This window comes from Marmota marmota, unplaced genomic scaffold (assembly GCF_001458135.2).
Source record: "Marmota marmota marmota unplaced genomic scaffold, marMar, whole genome shotgun sequence".
Taxonomy (NCBI): domain Eukaryota; kingdom Metazoa; phylum Chordata; class Mammalia; order Rodentia; family Sciuridae; genus Marmota; species Marmota marmota.
Window position 1 is genome coordinate 47232367 of NW_026000037.1, and position 21597 is coordinate 47253963.

A 21597-nucleotide genomic window follows, 5' to 3' on the forward strand; every position below is an offset into this window, starting at 1 on the left:
TATATATATAAATTGAAGCCACCTACATCACAAAGTTGTCTTTTTCTTGATTAAATGATAAAATGCCTAATAACGAAATAAATCTTGTCATTATGAAAAAAGTTGGAATGAAAATGATGGTGAAGGGGCTGAGGCTGTGGCTCAGCAGTAGAGTGCTCACATAGCACGTGTGAGGTGCTAGGATCAATCCTCAGCATAACATAAAAATAAATAAAGATATTGTGTCCAACTACAACGAAAAAAAAAATTTTAAATGATGGTGAAGAACTATATTATGAATGTGCACCATTGGCTCTTAATGTCTTTTTAAGACATTTGAAAACTATTTTTATTATCATTAAGGGCACTTTGTATAATTAGAGTTTTGGAGATTTTTCTTTTTAGTTGTAGGTGTAGATAATATCATCATTTTATTTACTTATTTTATGTGGTGCTGAGGATTAAATCCAGAATCTCACACGTTAGGCAAGCGCTCTCCCACTGCGCTACAACCCCAGCCTATGGAGATATTTTTGATGACATTCTCAAAGGTGAAATAAAGTTAGATGGAAATCAATAATTAACAAAATAGTTGGTAAATGAAAAATGCACAGATATCTAAAATTCATATGTGAATTTCTAAATTCAATAATAAAAGCTATGATTTTATATTAAATAACTTCAAAAATAATTTGGTGTTATTTGGTAATTCAAATATATTAATTAATAATTTAATCAATACTTTTAAGATTAATTTTAAAAAACAATAGTATACTAAAAATTTTAAACTAGATTACTCCAAATATTTTATATCCTCTTACTTATACTTAAATTGGTTTTTTAAAATATAATTTCTTCTCTTTTTTCATATTATCATACTTGATCATTTCAGAAATTAGACTATAATCAGAGAATTGAAGAGAAAAATCAGAGTAAATAATTACTATGGTTATAAAATAATTTGGCTCCCATAGCACTTCTATCAAAATCATCTAAATCAGCACATTAAATCATGTACAGAATTGTGAAAGAACTTAATGATCAAGCAGATCTTTTCTAATTTCAGTAATAATTCTGTACTTATATATATGATATATACTTTTATCTCCCACATAATTATGCCACTACTATAGACTAAATTGTTGCACTTTCTTCTCTAAAGCAGCATCTGTTTTTAGGAACAACATAGATAAGAGAGAGAGATGGTTAGATACCTAATTCATTACCAAGGATATTGTTAATGGTTCCTCAAAGAATAAGTATTTGCCACACACAAAAGAATGTCTAGGGCAGCTGACTGCAAACAAAAACAAATGACAGATCTTAATAGTATAACAAGCTGGCCACTGTCATATCTTATTTCTGTTTCAATCACTACAGACTAATGAAGCTTTGTTTTCATTCACTAAACAAACATCTGAATGCTTACTATATGCTATGTACTGTGCTAGAGGCTGGAAAAACATAAAAAACTCACTTTCTGGTTGCTATTGAAAGTGTGAAAAATCCTAGGAGATTAGAGAACAATATAAATCACATTATACAGACACTTGTGAGAATAAAGATGGGGCAACCAATTCTGACTAGGAGACTAAAAGAGGCTTTATGAAAGAGATGTCATTTGAACTGCACCTCAAATAGAGCACTTACCAGCAAAGATGTTTGGGGTGGGGCAGAGGGGCAGAGGGAAGAAAAGTACCCTAAGAGGAAGAAACCCTAAGTGTAAATGTACAGAGTAATTAGGCCTGGTGTCCCATACATTAGTGAGAAATTGAGTATAACAGGAGTATTTAATGGAGGGTTGAGGGGAAGACATACTATCATGACAAGAATGAAGACCATTAAAGAAGGATGGGACCTATGAGTAAAAGGCCTAATGTGCCATGGTAAGGTGGTTGAATTTATACTGAAAGCCAACAAAGGTTAGCAAAGGAGTAATATGACCAACCTTGATTTAAGGGAAATAACAACAATAGGCAGTGCAAATCATAGACTGTAGTATCAAGAGATTGTTCAATAGTCCTTTAAAAAGATGGTACAAGACTATGGCATTGGAGATTTAGAGCCAGATATTAAGTAAAAATTCAACCTGGTGACTAACTAAAAACAGAGAATTAGAGTAAAGAGTGAAGGAGGAATAGAGGGATTTCTACCTTAAGGAACTGGACAAGAGCTGAAGTCATCAACTATAGTCTAGAATATGTAAAAAAAAACAAATCATAAATTAGTCTAGAATTAGAATATAACACTGTGTTCAACAGGACTTTTTAAAAATGGGATTATCAAGAAGGCCCAGTGGTACACACCTATAAACCCAGCTAAGCTTCTGCAGGCTAAGGTAGGAGAATCCCAAGTTTTTTGTTTCTTCTTTCCCTCCCTCCCTCCCTCCCTTTTAAAGGTGCCTCTGATGAACCTTTCTGTTCAAGAACACTGCCATGAGCAAAATTGATTATAAAATTTATTGGGAAAATAAAACAAGCACAGAAAGTCTTGAAAAAGAAGAGTTGGGGGGGCAATCATATCAGATATTAAATTGTGAAACCTTTAAATGTCACTTTTTACAGTAGGCACCTAAGTAAAACACCAATACAAGATAAAAAAAACTGAGGTGTTTATGGAAGTTTAACATAGATTAAAATGTATCTCAAAGCACTGAGAAAGAGATGAACTCTTTAATAAGTGGTGTTCAGACAGCTGAGTATTCCCAAAGAAAAAGATAAATTTGGATCTGAATTTCAAAAAGATCTTTTTGAATGAACTTCAAAAAGATCAAATATTTAAATATAAAAAAATTGCACCATATGAGAAATAGAAGAAATTGTGGGAGATTCATCAATAATTAGAAAATGGGGAAAACCTTCCTTACAACACTCAAAATCAGATATAATAAATCCAAGTATTAGTAAATCTCACTACATGAAATAAAAGATTCTTATGGTTAAAAAAAATAAGCAAATAAAAAACACCACAAGCAAAATATAAACACAAATATCAAATTATGAAAAAAAAAACTTGACACATGAGACAATTTAATAATCTTATGTATAAAAAGTATGTGAAACTAGAGAAACAAAGATCAACTTGATACCAAATTGGCATGAGATATAAACATATTAACAGAAAGAATACAAGTAAATGCCCCTTTAAATTAAAACATTCATAACCTTACTCACAATAAGAAAAATTCAGTATAAGGATCACTCAGATATTATTTGTCATCCATCACATTGGCAAAAAAGTTACAACACAGCCTATTAGTGAAGCTCTTGTGGAGAAAAAGCTTCCTTCAACCTTCTTTTTTTCTTTATTCTTTTTTTTTGTTTTGTTTTGTTGTTGTTGCTGGAGTACACAAAGGAAAACCCTAAAATGGCAGAATAAAGCAGTATCTAACAAAGTTATACATGTATTTATTTTGAAGTTGGAAATCTCATTTTAAAAATCTTACCAGCACTGACAAAAATATGAAAATAGGTATTTAGGAAGCTATTCATTGAAGCACTGTTATAGAGAAGAAAAAAAAAAAAAGCCTAGAAATAAGCCAAATGTCCATCCTAGAGTAATGGTTGAATTATTCAGAGTGTATCTACATAGTAAAGTACTACACAATTTTTAAGAAAGAATATAGGATGTATATGTATTATGAAGTACTAAATGGTGAAATCCAGAAAACACTGCTAAGTGAAAAGAACTGGAGAAAACTCATATATAATATGCCACCACCATTAATCTATATATTTACCTATCTTTTAAATGAAAGGATAAATTAAAACCTTCAAAAATATGGTTATCCATAAGGAGTAAAAAAGAACAGGATAGTAAAACTTAAGAATAATATGTGTATTTATTGTCAAATCTTCTTAGTAGATATGATTTGGGAACTATAAAATAGTTTCATTAGAATGAATAATAATATAATAGCTTATATTAATGAGCTATTCATAATAATAGCTTATATTATTATAAAACAAAATCATGGTTAAAAGTTACAACAAAATCTGATAAAAATTAAACCTAAAGGAAATTAACTTAATTGTATATAGATTTGGTGGCAAAACCACACAAAAAAAGAAATATTCCAAATGACTTTAAAATATAATAATTAGGCCTGGTTGTGGTGGCACATGCCTATAATCCTGTGGACTAAGGAGGCTGAGGTAGGAGGATCCCAAGTTCAAGGTCATCCTCAGCAATTTAACAAGACCCTATCCCAAAATTAAAGGACTTGGGGGTTGGGGTTGTGGCTCAGTGGTAAAGCACTTGTCTAGCACGTGTGAGGCACTGGGTTCAATTCTCAGCACCACATATAAATAAACAAATGAAATAAAGGTCCACCAACACAAAAAATATATATTTTTAAAAAATAAAAGGACTGGGGGCTGAGGTTGTGGCTCAGTGGTAGAGTGCTCGCCTACCATGCATGAGGCACTAGGTTCGATCCCCAGCACCACATAAATGTAAAATAAAGATATTGTGCCCACCTAACACTAAAAAATAAATATTAAAAAAATAAAATAAAGGACTGGGAATATAGTTCAGTGGGAAAGGGCCCCTGGGTTCAATCCCCAATATCAAATAAATAAAATAAATAAATAACAATAATTGGGGCTGGGGTTTAGCTGAGTGGTAAAACATGTGCTTGCAGGTGTAAGGCCTTAGTTTCAATCCTCAGTACCCAAACACACACACACACACTACACACACACACACACACACAAATTTAACAGTATATTCCTCAAAATGTACCCTCAAAAAGAATTTCCGACAACAACTAAAGAGCAACTTAAACTATCGTTGGTAACCATATTTTTGTGCTATTATTGGTGGTGGTGGGGTAATATTGTTGCATGCATAGTCCGAGAAGAAGCAAATGAGTAAGCTGGTGTTTGGGTGAAATTAATTATGTGGGATGAAAGAGAAAAATCAATGAGTTACATAAACAGCATGTGACCCAAAAATACCTGTATCAGAATAAACCGATTACATAGTTTATATTTTTAAGTGTGTATTTCTTAGGTCTGCTCAATGTATATGCCTAGAAAAAGGGACCAGCAAAGTAGCATAAAGCACTGAGTATCTATAGTACCCAGATTACAGTCTCTAAATACCTTTTGCCGGTGAAAATAATTCCTTGAATGTTACTGATTCCAAGTTTGGGAAAAGAAATATTCAAGATGAACTTGGAAAACCCTGACATACCATTAAGCATGAAAACTATGAAAGATTATTGGTGTCATATCCAAAGGACTCTAGGAGCCAATATGAAGAGGACAACATAAAGTGGTTCCCATTGACAAAGATGAGAAAATTTGAACATAGTTAAGAATAACTGCAATAAATGAAACATAACAACCTTTTTTAAAGAACTATGAGTTAATTGTATTTTTTTCTTTTTTATTAGAGCATTATAATTATACAGAGCATTTAGGTTCATTCTGACAAAATCATATATGCAAGGAATTTGATTTCAACTCCCATTCCTCATCTCCTTTTCCTCCCTTCCTTTCTCCCCCTATTAACCTCCTTTCTTTTACATATAAATAAAGGTAAAATTTCCTTTGGTACTTTTATAGACAAATATAACATGATTTTGTTAAATTGACTCCATATTTCTTCCTCTTTTGCCTTCCTTCCTCCCTCATCTCATTCATCTTCTACTCCACTGATCTTCCCTGTATCTTTATAATATCCAAAACCCTCTCTAATGGCCTTCTTTCCCTTATTTTACTCTAGCTTCCATTATATGAGAGAAAACATTTGACCTTTAATTTTCTGAGTCTGGCTTATTTTATTTAGCACGATTTTATCCATTTCTAACCATTTACCAGCAAATGCCATTATTTCATGCTTCTTTATGGCTGATTAAACTCCCATGTGTATATATACCATATTTTCTTGATCCATTCATTTATTGCTGGGCATCTGAGTTGATCCCATAAGTTGGCTATAATAAACTGTGTTGCTATAAACACTGAAGTGGCTGTATCACTATAGTATGCTGATTTTAGATCTTTTGTATACAGAGGACTGGAATAGCTGGGTTATAGGGTGTTCCATTCCTAGTCTTTTGAGGAGTGTCCACATTGCTTTCTAGAATGGTTGTACTCTCATTGGCCAGAGATGAGAAAATTGGAACATGGTTAAAAATAACTGTAATTAAGTGAAACGTACAATTTTTTATTTATTGATTTTTAGTTATGCATGACAGTAGAATGCATTCTGATACAATTACACAAGCATGAAATATATCTTATTCTAGTTAGGACCCCATTCTTGTGGATGAACTTGATGGTGGGATTCATTGTGATGAAACAACAATTTTAAAAGCTCATTGTTCACTTTTGAATGATGCTGGGGAACCAACTCATTGTTTTGTTTGCAGTGCTGGCTATCTAATCTAGAGCCTTGAACATGCTGGTGAGGGCTCTACCACTAAGCACATCCCTAGCCTCAAATAATTTTGAAAACTACAAAATAAGGAAATGTTGATAAAAAGTCTAATTTGAAATTGTGTATATAAATACATATGCATGTGTATATGTATGTTATATAAGCATACATTATGTGTGTATACATATAAACCTTATATTTATTTATACATATAGATTATATAGATTTCAACATAGTTTTTATTTTTAAGTTTAAAAACATCATCGATGGGGGCTGGGGTTGTAGCTCAGTGGTGGAGTGCTTGCCTTGTACATGCAAGGCATTGTGTTTGATATTCAGCACCACATAAAAATAAATAAAATAAAGATAATGTGTCTATAACTAAAACAAAAAATATTAAGGAAAAAAAAACATTTGGGGCTGGGGTTGTAACTCAGTGGTAGAGTGCTTGCCTTGCATGAGTGAAGCCCTGGGTTCGATCCCCAGCACCACATAAAAAATAAATAAATAAAAATAAAGATATTGTGTCCATCAACAACTAAAAAATATTAAAAAAATATGTCTGGCTGGGGTTGTGGCTCAGTAGCAGAGTGCTTGCCTCCTTCATGTGAGTCACTGGGTTCAATACTCAGCACCACATAAAAATAAATAAATAAAAATAAAGATATTGTGTCCATTTACAACTAAAAAAAATTTTAAAAAAAGATGGGGGAAAAAACCTAAATAGAACAAGAAGAAAAATTGTACTTATGTACAGATAATATGGGAGTTAATATAGAAAACCCTATGGAAGCTACAGAGAAATTAGGAGGCTGAAACAGGGGGATCCTGAATTCAAAGAACATCAGTAAATTTAGCAAGATTTCAAATCAAGCCAATATAAATAAATAAACAAAGATATTTTGTCCATGTATAACTAAAATTATCTAATAAAAAATCATTGATGAAGGAAAAATATCACCAGGCTGCACTAATAGTTACGGGTAAAGTTGAATACAATTTATCTGTGAGTATGGGGGCAGCAAAACAAAGCAGGAGGGCTGGGGATATAGCTCAGGTGGTAGAGTGCTTGCCTTGCATGCACAAGGGCCTGGATTCAATCCCCAGCACCACTGAAAAAAAAAGGAATGTGATAACATTCTCCTTATCTGGTAAAAATGAAGCTTCATTGATATAAACTTTTTAAAAAATTGAGTAATATATAAGAAAGAGTGTTTGAAGTAATTTTACAGTAGATACATAAACTTCATATGTATGGTCTTTTCCAAAGCAATCACTCATGAAAGTCAAGGTCAAGGAAATCAAATGTTAAATTTTCAGGAATTTTGCAAGATGGCTGTCATTACTTTAAAAATAAACATTTTAAAACTTAAAGTATATTAAAAACAAATCCTCAGAACTTATCACTTCTTATTTTACTCCCCTATTATCTATTCACATGAGATTATTTATGTCCATTGTAGTACAGCCAAGGGAAAAAAAAAAACCAAACTATATAGTGATGTGCTACTGCCTGATTCTACCCAACTCTGTGTTCAGTGATGTCATGTAGGTAGCTTGAAATGAGCCATGGTAGCGATATTTACACTATGGAAATGTTTACTTTACAAGTCACCGTTTAAATTAATGTTTTGTTGGTAGTCTAGACTTAAGAAAGAAATGAGAAAAAAATATAAATGATGTAAGCTGAAGTCACACTGTAAATAGAACAAAAAATGGAAAAATAATCTCATTTTGAAAATTATTAACAATTTAACAAGAAGTTATTCACATCATTGATAAAAAAGTGGAGTTCTAACAATATGCCTTTGTTGTCTCACTTTCACCCTATCCATTTATGTAAATAAAAATATCAATGAACATTCATATCAGAACTACTCTCACTCAAAAACTGCAACCACAGATTGCCTATTGCTAGTGCTACAGACAAAAGAGCTTAGTAAAAATCAACTATTTTTTATTTTTTATTCTGAGACAGGCTCTCACTAAGTTGCTAGGGCCTTGCTAAACTGTTGAGGCTGGCCTCAAACTTGCAGTCTTCCTGCCATAGCTTCCCAAGTTACTGGGATTATAGGTGTCTGCCACTGTCTGGCAGAAACGGTATTTTTTAAGATTCATGAAAAAGAATGTTATCATCTCATATCTGATTTCAAAATTCCACATAACTATCTTCCCTCTTGACAGCCAGCATGTTGTGAGTCACACATCAGAGTTTTATATTCACTGCCCATTTATTTTCACAGCATTCTAAAAAAAATACACCATTCCATTTTGAGTACAACTGTCATTACTTCTTTAATGAGTGAATCAAGATTAGAGTTCCAGTGCAATCTATTTAATGTGATGTTCTTCCTTGTCCTGTAGTTGGTGCTCCATCAGTAATACTCCCCTGGCCACACAACATTTTCAGAAAACTTTTAAGACTCATATAACCATCACAAACCAATTTTTCAAAATCTTTTCTCTTTTTTTGCATGGATTTTCAATTATTCAAAATGCATAAGAGGTTGGGGATGCAGCTTAGTGACAGAACATGTACTTAAATGTGCAAGACCCTGGGTTCAATCCCCAGCACCACCAAAACAAAACCTAACCAGAACAAGACATTATCAAGCGCTTCTCACCCTTGTTTGAAATGCATATAGACTTCCCAAAGCTTTACAACAAGTGTAAAACTATCTATCAGCATCCACACATGAAATAACACTTTAATATTGTTTGTCATTAGTATTATAATTTCCAAAACTATCTAGTGCTAAAGGAATTTTGCCAGCTCAATCTGCCTTCACAATAGACACGAATATTTCTTATTTTGCTGGTTTAATAAACTTGGAAACCATGTGGTTTTGTACGTTTCTACTTCAAATACAATACCAAATAATACTTTCTTAGCTTTAGTGTATTCCATATCTTTGGAGGGACAAATAATGTAAAGCATTATTTTTGTGCTTATTCTGGAAAAGCTTCTATAGCAGCTTAAAAAGCCACTGAGTTTTTTTGTTTGTTTGTTTGTTTTTTTGTGGTGCTGGGGATTGAACCCAGGGCCTTGTGCATGTGGGGCAAGCACTTTACCAACTGAGCTATATCCCCAATCCTACTGAATTTTATTTGAAAGGGAGCCAGTGACTTTAAAATATTGCTGGCCTAAATTAATTCAAATTCTTTTTTATAACGTGTCTCCCCCTCTAGATATTCAAAGAGAGGCAATCCAAAGACATAAAAATTATCTTTTAAGAAGCAGAACAAATGACAAGAATTCATCTGGCAATAAGATAATAAAAGCTGGATTTTTAAAAATGGCAAAGCAAAATGACCACATTCTGAGCAAGTTAGCATGTTCAAAGTAAAGTGGAAGGGCAATTGAGCTGGCACTTTGGGGCAAGCTTTATATGGAGCAGATTTTCTGGTAAGTTCACCCTACTCCAGGGAGGGTATATATCTTTATTTCATAGGTTGGTGACCTTGGAATTTAGATCATTCCCTCAATTCAGGAGTCCACAGGCCTCTGCTTCTGCCAAGAAATCAGCCCTTAATCTTTTACTTTCCCAATAACTGTTTCTACTTTCACATATTAAGAAAAATTAAAATGTAAGGAAACACCACTATTTCGAGTATATTAATGATGAATATCAAGGTCACAGCTTTTGAGGAGTACATACATCAGCAAATTTTCTCTCTCCTTCCTTGGCTGTTATCTTTGAAATTTATAAGACTGTACTTAGTTTTCCAGTTTTTCTGCTTTTGTGCAGCTGGGGATAGAACTTAGGACTTCAAGCAAGCTAGACAAGTGCTCTATCACTAAGCTATACCCTCAGTTCTTCTACTTAAGTTTCTTATTTTTAGTTGCTGCTGTTGAATATTTTGTATTTCTTTTTTTTTCTGGTCTTGCTGTTCTTTTTTTTAATATTTATTTTTTAATTGTAGGTGAACACAATACCTTTATTTTAGTTTTTTGTGGTGCTGAGGATCGAACCCAGTGCTTCACGCACGGTAGGCAAGCGCTCTACCTTTGAGCCACAACCCCAGCCCTGGTCTTGCTGTTCTTAACTTCTTTTTTCTTTTTAGATTGTCATAGTTAATATCATTATGTATCAAAGGAGGAAAATTCTGTAGCTTTTCCTACCATCTTAACACAGAAGAGTCTCTTAATTAAAAACACACTTAATTGAGCTGGGTTTGTGGGTACACACCAGTAATCCCAGGTACTTTCAAGGCTAAAGCAGAAAGATCACAAATTTGCAGCCAACCTGGGCAACTTAGCAATATCTTGTGTCGCAAAATATAAATTTTTTTAAAAAGCTGGGGTTGTGGGGGGACGGGTAGTTCAGTGGTAGAGCACTTGCCTTGCATGTGGAAAGGCCTGGGTTCAATCCCAAGTAACACATGCAAACCCACAGAGCTTGATTGAAAGCATGTTAATTACTTTTTAGGTGATAATGACAAATAATAAATCTAATAATCTAGAGATTTTTTTTTTTGTCTCTAAGATCTGGGCTGGGGATATAGCTCAGTGGTAGAGTGCTTCCTTGGCATGCATGAGGCCCTGGATTCAATCCCTAGCATCATAATAAAAATTAATTTAAAAAAACCAAAACCCTTTATGTATTACAATACCACACCAATGTCCTTTATTTCATTTATTTATTTTTGCAGAAATACATACTGAGCACCTGCTGATTAACAGGTATAATTGTAGATACTAGGGATGAAACAGTGAAAAACAATAAATAACTGTCCTAATAGGGAATAAGCAAACAAGCAAACATATTGTATATATTGGAGTCAGCAAACATTTTCTGTACAATAGAGTGAAGATTTTTTTTTTTGTGGCCTATTCATATTCATTGCAACTACTCAAAGTTGTCATTAGTGTGAGAAAGCAGCAATATAAAACATTTTAAAAAGTGGGCATATCTGAATTCCAATAAAATTTTACAAAAATAGGTTATAGATCAGATTTGGCCCACTGGCCACAGTTTTCACACTCCTGTTATATATGATTGTAACAAATATTACACAGGGAAGTAGTTAAGTTCAAATGTACAAGAAGTTCTACAGATAGTGAATAAGAACCTCACTGGCAAGTTTACATTTGAGCAAAGACTTATAAAAGGGTGAAAAAAAAATAGGAACATAGACACATGGTGCAAGACCTTCCAGGAAGATGAAATAAGATGCACAAAGGTTTTGCAACAGGAGCATATTTAGTTTGTTCAAGGAACAGTAAATAACCTGATGTGGTCAAGATGAACATCAATAAAGGAGTCAGTGCCACAGAGAGTGCCAGATTCTGTAGGGCTTTATAGACCATTATAAAGATTTTGAATCTTTACACAGTAGAAAACCATTGAGTGATTTTGAACAAAGAAATGATATCATCACACTTACCTTTGAAAAAGTTTTCTCTGGCTTCAATGTTAAAAATAGACTATACAGTGGAGGATGTAGCTCAGTGGTATGAGTGCTTGCCTGGCACGCATGAGGCCCTAGGTTCCATTCCCAGCATTCCCTAATGTGCGCGTGTGCGTGCATGCATGCACACACACACGCACACACACACACACTGTAGCAGAACAAGAATATAAATTAAATAACTTTGAGAGTTAATAAAAGTCCAAACAAGAGAACTTAGAATGAATGGTTATAACTGTGGTCTGAATATTTGTTTCCACCAAACTCATGTTGAAATTCTAACCTCCAAGGCAATGGTATTAAAAAGTGGGGACTTTTGGGATATGTTTAGGACATGAGGGTAGAGCCCTCATTCACGGGATTATAGACCTCATAAAATAGGCCCAAGAGAATTCATTTCTTCATGTACCACTGAGAACACAGGGAAAAGGCACTATATATGAGTCAAGAAATAGGCTCTCATCAGACTATAAATTTACCTATGCATTTTTTAAAAAATTTTGCTCAATATAGTCAACCCTGAACTTGAACTTGCAATCCTCCTACTCAGACTCCGGATTAGCTAGAACTACAGGTGTGTACACTTTTTTTTTTTTTAAAGGAACTTCTAGTAAAACAAAATGCCCTTACATTCCTCACCAACAATGTACAAGCAGTCCCTTTTCTTTATATCTTCATCAACAACTTTATTTTTTGTCTCCCCCCACCCCCCAGGACTGGGGATTGAATCCAGAGCCTCACATGTGAGGCAAATTTACCACCACTGAACTACAACCAAGCCCTTTTAAATTGTTTTAAATTTTAAGACATGGTCTTGTGCTAAGTTGCAAAGGCTGGACTTGAACTTGTGATCTTCCTGCCTCAACCTCCTGAGTCGCTTGGATTACAGATGTGCACCCTCAAAAGGCTCTTTTGTCTTTCTGATAACAGTCATTCCAACACATGAGAGGTATTATCTCATTTTGTTTTGTTTTGCTGTAGTACTGGGGATTGAACCCAGTGCCTTGTACATGTTAGGCAAGTGGTCTACCACTGAGATACATCCCTTACTCTTTTTAATTTTTCATTTTGAGACAGTGTCTGGCTAAATTGCCCAGGCTAGCCTTATATATTTGATCCTCTGCCTCAACCTCTCAAGTAGACTGGATTTTGTTTTGCTTTGTTTTCTGTGGGTTGGGTTTTGTTGTGTGTGTGTGTGTGTGTGTGTGTGTGTGCGCGCGCGCACCCTGAAAATCACATCTACAGCCTTGTGCATGATAAGAATGTGCTCTAGCACTGAACTATTAGCCCATTCCTCTACAAGGTGTTATTTTGGAAATTTTTTTCTAGATCACATTTCTTGAAATAATCTTAAGATTTTTCCTCTCAACTGCTTTCCTCAATTACATTGACAATTTCATCTTCACTGAGTTTCTGATTTAATATCTAGAATGACAATAGTGTCAGCATTCCCATGGTCAGATGTTTCTTCTGTAACTCCATTTATGATACATTTGAACAACCTTATCAAATTTTGGTTGTCTGCTGCACTTTTATTTTTGTGAATGTATTTTTCTGTTTCAGCAGTCAAAACAAAATACTATAGACTATGTGACTTAAACAACAGAAATTTATTTCTCACAGCTCTGGAATCTGAGAAATCCAAGATAAGGTCATGGAAAGGTCAGTTTGTTCTGAGGCCTTTTCTCCTGGCTTATAGGCAGCTGCCATCTCTCTGCAACCTTACAATATTAAAAGTGAGCTCTCTAATGTTGCTAATCTTATGAAGTGAAGCCCCAACCTTATAGTTTCATTTAACCTTAAAGACTTCCTTTGAAACCCCATATTCAAATATTAAGGGTTATGGTTTCAACATCTGAGTTTTAGGAGGACACAAGCATTTCACCCTTGGGCCCCCAAAACTCATATCCTTCTTGCATGCATAAATATGCTTAAAAAGTCTTAACTAATTCTAGCACCAATTCAAACATTTAAAATTCAAAGTCTCATCTAAATACATCTAAAATAGATACGGATAAGACTCAGGGTATCTATTCCTCCTGAAGCAAAATTTTAGTCCAGTTGTGGAACCGTGATACCAATTAAGTTACATGCTTCAAAAATATGATGGTGGGACAGCTGTAGAACAGATATTCCCATTCCAAAGGGAAAAAGGGGAAAACGAGGAAAAAGTGACAGGTCCCCAGGAAATTCAAACCTTAGCAAGAAAAATGCTATTAAATCTTAAGACTTGAAAATGATCCTGTTTGGCCTGATGCCCTGCCTTCAAGGACAGGTGAATTGCTACATAGTCCAATCCTATAGAATTGAGAAATTTGAAAGCCTTTATTCATTCTGTCCTTCATTCCCTCTCCTTAGTTCAAACTGTCAGTGTTTCTGCTAGTATAATCACATCTCTATTCCTAACTTTTGCTGAGATGGCTGAATAAATCCATGAGTTACACTCATGATTTCTTTATCAAATTATTCTTCAGCCACTTCTTTAGTGTTCTTTATAGAACAAGCTTTCTCATTTTGTAAAATTTGGATAGTCTGAGTGTTTTCTAAATCTCCATGTTCTGGTTTCTTTTGCTTACTAACACCATTTCTGTCCTCTCATAATAAAATATGAGGACCCAAGCCATAATTTCTATAAATAGCTTTAAAATCTCCTCTGCTAAATGAACAATTTAAGTTATTGAATGTTCTACCTATTTAAAAGTTCTAGAAAATGTATCAGGCTAGTTCTTTGCTACTTTATAACAATCAACTTCCCTCCAGTTTCAATAACCCATTCCTTATTTCCATCTGAGACTTTACCAGAAAGGCCTTTGAATACCTAGATTTCTAACAACATTCTGTTCACAGTTATTTATGTATTTTATGTGAAGATGAAAGTTTTCTTTCTAGGTTTCTTTTCTTTATGAACCCTCACAAGAATCATGTTGAATGTTATTTCTAGCATGATAGAACTCTTCCAGCCTGTATCCATTACCTATTATTTCTAAAACTACATCCACATTTTTAGGTATTGCTAGAGCAGAACAGTATCCTACATCATGGAATCAATATTAGTATTAGTCAGCATCCTCCTGAAAAACAGAACCAATAGTATGTATGTATATATAGAAAGAGATTTAGTAACTGGTTCATGTGATTATGTAACAGTTTCAAGACCTGCAGTCAGCAAACTGCAGACACAGGGCCAACAGTACACATTCTAGTACAAAGGTGGTAGGTCAAGACCCATGAAAACATGATTTAGTGTAATTCTGAAGGCAGGAAAAAATTTATGTCCCAGCTCAATATTCAGGTAAGAGGCATTACCTCTTAAAGTAAGGTTAAACTTTTGTTCTATTTAGGCCTTCAAGTGACTGGAGGACAGTCATCCACATTAGAGATAACAATCTGCATTATTCAGCCTACTAATTCAAATGTAAATCTCACAAATGCACCTGGAGTAATGACTGAGCAAATATTTAGGACCCCCCCCACCCCGCCCATTAATCAAATTGATACATAAAATTAAACATCACAGTCAGAAAATTCCTACTTTTAATTATCTATTTTGGTAAAACATCATATAGGTTTATCATGAAGGGCATGGAAACATGCTTTGCTCTCTGATCATAAACTGATTGATAGATGTGCAATGAAAAATCATCAGCAGCATTTAAAGAGTCATGTCATTGGTCATTGATCATATTGTATATCTTCTATAATGATTTGTGGACTGAAGGGCTAGCAACAAAGTCCATACTTCATGGAATTACAATGAAGAGTCTATGGTGAATTAAATTGGAACTGTGTGGGGCTGGGGTTGTGGCTCAGTGGTAAAGCGCTCACTTAGCATGTTCAAGGCCCTGGGTTTGATCCTCAGCACCACATAAAAATAACTAAATTAAAAGTGTTGGTGCTGAATAATGGGAAAAAAAATAAAAATTAAAAATAAATAAAAGCATTGGGTCCAACTACAACTAAAAAATAAATATTATTTTAAAAATTGGAACTGTGTTTTTAGGGGATAGGTGTGGTTTAATTGAACCATGCTAAAATTTGTATATATTGAAATAATGCAAAATGAAGACTTCTTGTAACTTGCATACAATAAATTGTACACATATAAAGTCTATGGTTAGGGCTGGGGTTGTGGCTCAGTGGTAGAGTGCTTGCCTAGCATGTGTGAGGCACTGGGTTCAATCCTCAGCACCATGTAAAAATGAAATAAAGATATTGTGTGTCCACCTACAACTAAAAAATAAATGTTTTTAAAGTATGTAATTAGACCATTTCTGTCATCCATATATATCTATGAAACTATTAACATAATTATCCATTATCTCTAAAAGTTTCCTTATCCCTTTATACAAAATACTTTTTTATTCTTCCATGTTACCCAACTCCACAATTCAAGGCAACTATTGATTTTCTTTTCTTAACAATAGATTAGTTTTCATTTTCTAGAATTTCATAAAAAATTGAATTATATAGTAGATATTCTTTTTTGTCTGACTTCTTCCATTTGGTATAATTATTTTCAGTTTCTTTCATTTTGCTGCATATTTTAATTGCTCATTACTCTTTTCTTTCTTTTTTTGCAGTACTGGGGATTGAACCCAAGGACTAGAGCTCACTAAGCAAGCATTCAATCACTGAGCTATACCCCAAGCCTTTTTTTTTTTTTAACTTTTAGACAGGGTGTCACTTAGTAGTCCAGGCTAGTCTCAAGCTTGTTCTGCTCCTGCCTCAGCATCCAAGTAGCTGCCACAACAGGGAAGCATCTCCATTCCCTTTTATTGATAAAGTGTATCCACTATACAAATATAGGATTTAAATTATTCTTTAGTTGATTAACATTTGGGTTGCTCCTACTCTTTAGCTATTACAAATAATGTTGATATGAACATTCCTGTACAAAGTATTATGCAAATGAAACACTACTTCTTTGGGGTATTTACAAAAGAATAGAATAACCAGACCACATGGAAGGAATGTACATAATATTTTAAAAATTGTCAAACTTTTTCAAAGGGTTTATTGCTGTTTTACATTCCTACCATCAGTGAATAAACACTCCAGATTCTCCTATATCCTAATGAAAACGTGAAGTGGTCTTTTTTTTTTGAGTCATAGGTCTATAGTGCATTTCTCTAATGATTAATGATATTGAACATTTTTATATGCTGGTTTTGCCAGCCATCTTTTTATGTTTTTGGTGAACTGTTCAAATCTTTGCCCATTTTTTAATTGGGCTATATATTTATCATTACTAAATTTTGAGAGTTTTCTTCTTTTTTTTTTTTTTATACTGGGAATTGAACCCAGGAGCTTTCTATCTCTGAATTATATCCCCAACTCCTTTTATTTTATTCTGAGGCTATCTCACTGAATTTTCCAGGCTGGCCTTGATCCTCCTGCCTCCTTCACCCAAGACTGGGATTGTGGTCATATGCCATCATACCCTGCTTTGAGAGTTCTGGATACAAATAATTTACCAGATAGATAATTTACAAATATTTTTCATCCAAACCTGTGGTTTATCTTTTCATTCTCTTAAGAGTATATTCCAAAGAGTAGAATTTATTTATCATTTATTTTGAGATGGGAATTTGCTGTTTCCCAGGCAGGTCTTGAACTTACCATTTTCTTGTCTCAGAGTCCCAAGTAGCTGGAATTACTAACTGTGTGCTACTGTACCAAACTCAGAATTTTTATTTTATTTTTTGAAGTACTGTGGATTGAGTCAGGAATGCCTTATCATTGAGCTATATTTGTAGCTCTCTTAATTTGCAGGGGTAAGGGGGCAGGTCTGGCTAAATTGCCGATGCTGGCCTCATATTTATTAATATTCCTGCCTCTGCCTCCTGAGTCACTAGGATTATAGGTGTGCGCCACTGTGCCTGGCAGAACTTATTTTTTTATTTTGATGAAAGCAGATTTATATAAGTCTAACTTTTATAGGTCTAGATTTTATATTATTTGGATCTGAGGTGTCCCTCAAAAGCTCCAGTGTTGATGTAGGAACATTCAGGGGTAAAATGACTGAAATGTGAGAACTGTAACCTAATCAGACCATCCTAGTTTGAATGGACTAACTAGGTTGTAAATATTGGCAGGTAGTTAGAGATGGGTCACTGGGAAAGTGCCCTGGCAGAGTTTATCTTCCCTCTGGTCACTAACCTTCTTTCCTCTTTTTCTGCTTTCCAGCCACTCTGAGGTAAACAGCTTTCCTTTATGGCTACTCCTCTGCCCTGGTATTCTCCCTTGCCTTGAGCCCAAAGCAAAAAAAGTTGGCCAACCATGGACTGAACCTCTGAAACAGTGAGCCCAAAACAAACTTTTCCTCCTCTAGTTGTTCTTGACAGGTATTTTGGTTATATCAATGAAAAGCTGACTAAATCAGTGATATATATAAGAAAAATCTGTAGAAAAAACAAAAAGAATTTCTCCTTTGTATATACTTTCTTTCAGAAATTTTATATTTGAGCTTTTACACTTATGTATGATTCATTTGGAGATAATTTTTTAAATATCATGGAATGTATGATGAATGTTCATCATTTGGCTTATAGATACATTTTCCTAGCTCTGGGTAGTTGTAGACGGACAGAATGCCTTTGTTTTATTTATTTCTATATGGTGCTAACGATGCAACCCAGTGCCTCACACATGCTAGGCAAGAGCTCTGCCACTGAGTTATAGCCCTAGCCCATAGTCACTTTTTGTACGTTTAAAAAGGTCATGTTTGAATACAATTACAATTCTAGGTTAATAGTTCTATCAAGTATTTTAAAGATATGGTTTTCAATACTCACTTGCATTGTTTCTGATGAAAAAATCTGCTGAGATCCATATGCTGGATGCTATATGTGTCATAGGTCTCTTTTCCTTCAGACCTTTTCAAGATTTTCTTCTAGCATTGGTTTTGAACAATTCAATAACTTATGTTAATGCAATCTTCATGTTTCTTGGTTTTGGGTTTCATGGAGCTTCTTTAGTCTTTGAATTTCAAGCTTTCATCAAATTTAGAAAAATTCAGCCAGTATTTCTTTGAGTATTTTTTCCTCCCATTCCCACCTAAGAGCAATTCAATTACAAATATATTAGGTTGTATTTATAATTTAATATAACACACATCTGTTATTTATAAAGTTGTCCCATAGTTTAGTGATGTTCTATTCATATTGTAATAATTCACTTTCCGTGCTTTCCTTTTAATGATTTCTATCATGTCTTCAAATTCATTAATTTTTTCTTCTACAACATGTAATATGCTGTTAAGGCTATATCTTGAGTTTTTCATCTTAGGCATTGTAGTTATCAGCACTAGAAGTTTGCTTTAGGTCTTTTCTGGGCCTTCCGTTTTTCCACTTAACATATTCAACCGTTCCTTTAGCTTTGTTTTACATATGGAATACAGTTATAACAACTGATATCTTCATCTGCTAATTCTCCCATCCACATTAATCAGTTGCATTTAGTTCATTTATCTCTTCGAAACTGTCATATTTTCTCACTTCTTTGCATGTTTAACCATTTTCTACTAGGAGTCAGATATGTGAATTTAACCTTGTGAGATGCTAGACATTTTTTGATACAAATATTCTTGAGCTTTTTCCTGAGATATGATTGATTAGAAATAATTTGGCCTTTTCAGGTCTTTCTTTTAACATTTCTTAAAGCAGAACCATAGAAGAAGTTAAATTTAAGGCTAAGTATTTCACACCACTGAGGTAATTCCTTTTAAATATTATATCCTATGCTCCAAGAATTGCGAGGTTTTTTAGTCTGGCTGGTGGAAACAGGCAATATTTCTATTCCTTTGAGAACTTGCACACTCTTCCCTCTTCTAATGCTTTTAATGGCTCTTTCCATAGCTTCAGGTAGTTTCATCACATTCATAGCTGATAAGTGCTTTCTTAAAAACTTGAGGGGGTATATTTTGCAGATCTAGTAGTAACTCACATTGCTCCAATACTCTACCCTGTGAATTCTAGTCACCCTGACCTCAGAAACTATCAGTAATGTCTCCTCAATTGAGCCATCTCTGTGTTTTCCATTGTTCTTTCTTTTTTTGGAGGGAGTGAGGGCAGAGGAATTGAACCCAAAGCCTTGCATGGGGTAGGCAAGTGTTCTTATTACTGAACTTTATCCCCAGCCTCTCTCTGTTATCCTGTCTTGTGAAAGAGCCTGGAATGTGTTCCAATGCAGACAATAGTAGTGCATTGTCTCATATTCCCTCTTTTAGGGAACAATGCCCTTTTCCACCTAATGCCTCAAGTTTTCAAAACACTTGTTTCACATATTCCTTTTCTTTTTTTACTTCTGTTATTTCAGATATAAGGGAAAATCTTTTCGTCCATCTTGTCTAAGGAAATTATTTAAAAATTCCTTTTAAAATTATAGTAATTACAGGGGCTGGGATTTGGTTCAGTGGTAGAGCGCTTGCCTAGCATGTGTGAGGCACTGGGTTCCATTCTCAGCACCACATATAAATAAATGAAATAAAGACCAATTGACAACTAAAGAATATTTTTAAAAAAGATAGTAATTACAATCCCAGCACATAAAGCTTATCAAGATGCTTCCTCATCTATGTGGGGAACCATGTATCCAAGAATGCAACACATTATTCCCATTTTTCTTATTTATAAAAGAGAAAAAATGAAAATGAATTGGTTCAGTTTTATAGCCAACTCAAAAAGCAGTAATGGATGGTTCGAGCTCATTCTGAATAATATAAACCTTGTCTCATTCAGGAGAATGCTAGAAGTCGAAGAAGAATTCCACTTTTTTTTTTTTTTTTTAAATCACTGAGCCACATCCCCAGTCCATTTTATTTATTTTTTAAAATATTTTTAAAAATTTTTTTAGTTGTAGATGAACATAATACCTTTATTTTATTTTTATGTGGTTCCAAGGATCAAACCCAGTGCCTCACACATATCAGGCAGGTGCTCTACCACTGAGCTACAACCCAGTCCCCTTTTTATTTTTTATTATAAGACAGGGTCTCACCAAGTTGCTGAGGCTGGTCTTGAACTTGTGCTCTTCCTGCCTCAGAGTCACTGGAATTTCAGAATTGTGCCACCATGCCCAGTTCTATCTTTTGTTCTAATGACTAAAATTATTTTCATTTTATGAAGGAAAGCATGTGATTTATTTTTTTTCCATTCCAACTCTTTCCTTTGAGTTAGTAAAAATACCTGGTACACTATTGTAATCACTTTTCTGCCAATCTCCCACCCTACTAATTTATTTACTCATTGGCAGTACCATTGATTTTCTTGTATTGCTATGTCTTCCAAAGTACATTTGTGAGATCAGCTGAGTCAGGGTTGGTAGAACATACATTTTTTGAAGTGCATTTTGTCACTAAAATATTGTTTATTTGTCCTAAAATTCATCCCTCTAAATTATATAATATAGGGGGTTTTAATCACAAATCTAAAAGTCAATTCCAATTTGTTCTGATTTCCAGAAAACCACGTAAAGACTACCTTAAGTTTTGATGAGAGATACTGGGTTATGCAAAACATAAACTAAGATTCTTCCCAACCCTTTTAGATATTTATATATTCTTTTAAAAGAATTATAGAATCTCTTGGTCAACTCTGTATACATACATTTAAACAAATTAAAAAACAGTATAATAGAAATGTTATAGAAATATTTTGTGTGTGTGTGTGTTGCTGTGGATTGAACCCAGGGCAAGCACTCTACCAAGTGAGTTATATCCCCAGCCCTAGAAATACTTTTAAAAACATTAATATCAGTGTTTATTGAATATTTGTTAGGTAAAATTTTTGTGGATTTTTTTTTTTTTTTTTTTTTTTTTTT

The 21597-nt window shown here is 34.0% G+C and overlaps 1 protein-coding gene across 18 annotated transcripts in view; it reads right to left on the bottom strand.

Annotated features, from left to right (window-relative positions):
• The window catches only part of Baz2b (bromodomain adjacent to zinc finger domain 2B), a 362220-nt gene that overhangs the window by 286669 nt on the left and 53954 nt on the right, over positions 1-21597 (bottom strand). The window contains exon 4 of one of the 18 annotated variants that reach the window (XM_048812339.1): positions 18573-18834. The exons of the other annotated variants lie outside the window; for them this stretch is intronic. The gene's annotated coding sequence lies outside the window, so the exon portion shown is untranslated. The remainder of the gene's footprint in view (positions 1-18572; positions 18835-21597) is intronic. 18 annotated transcript variants of the gene reach the window in all.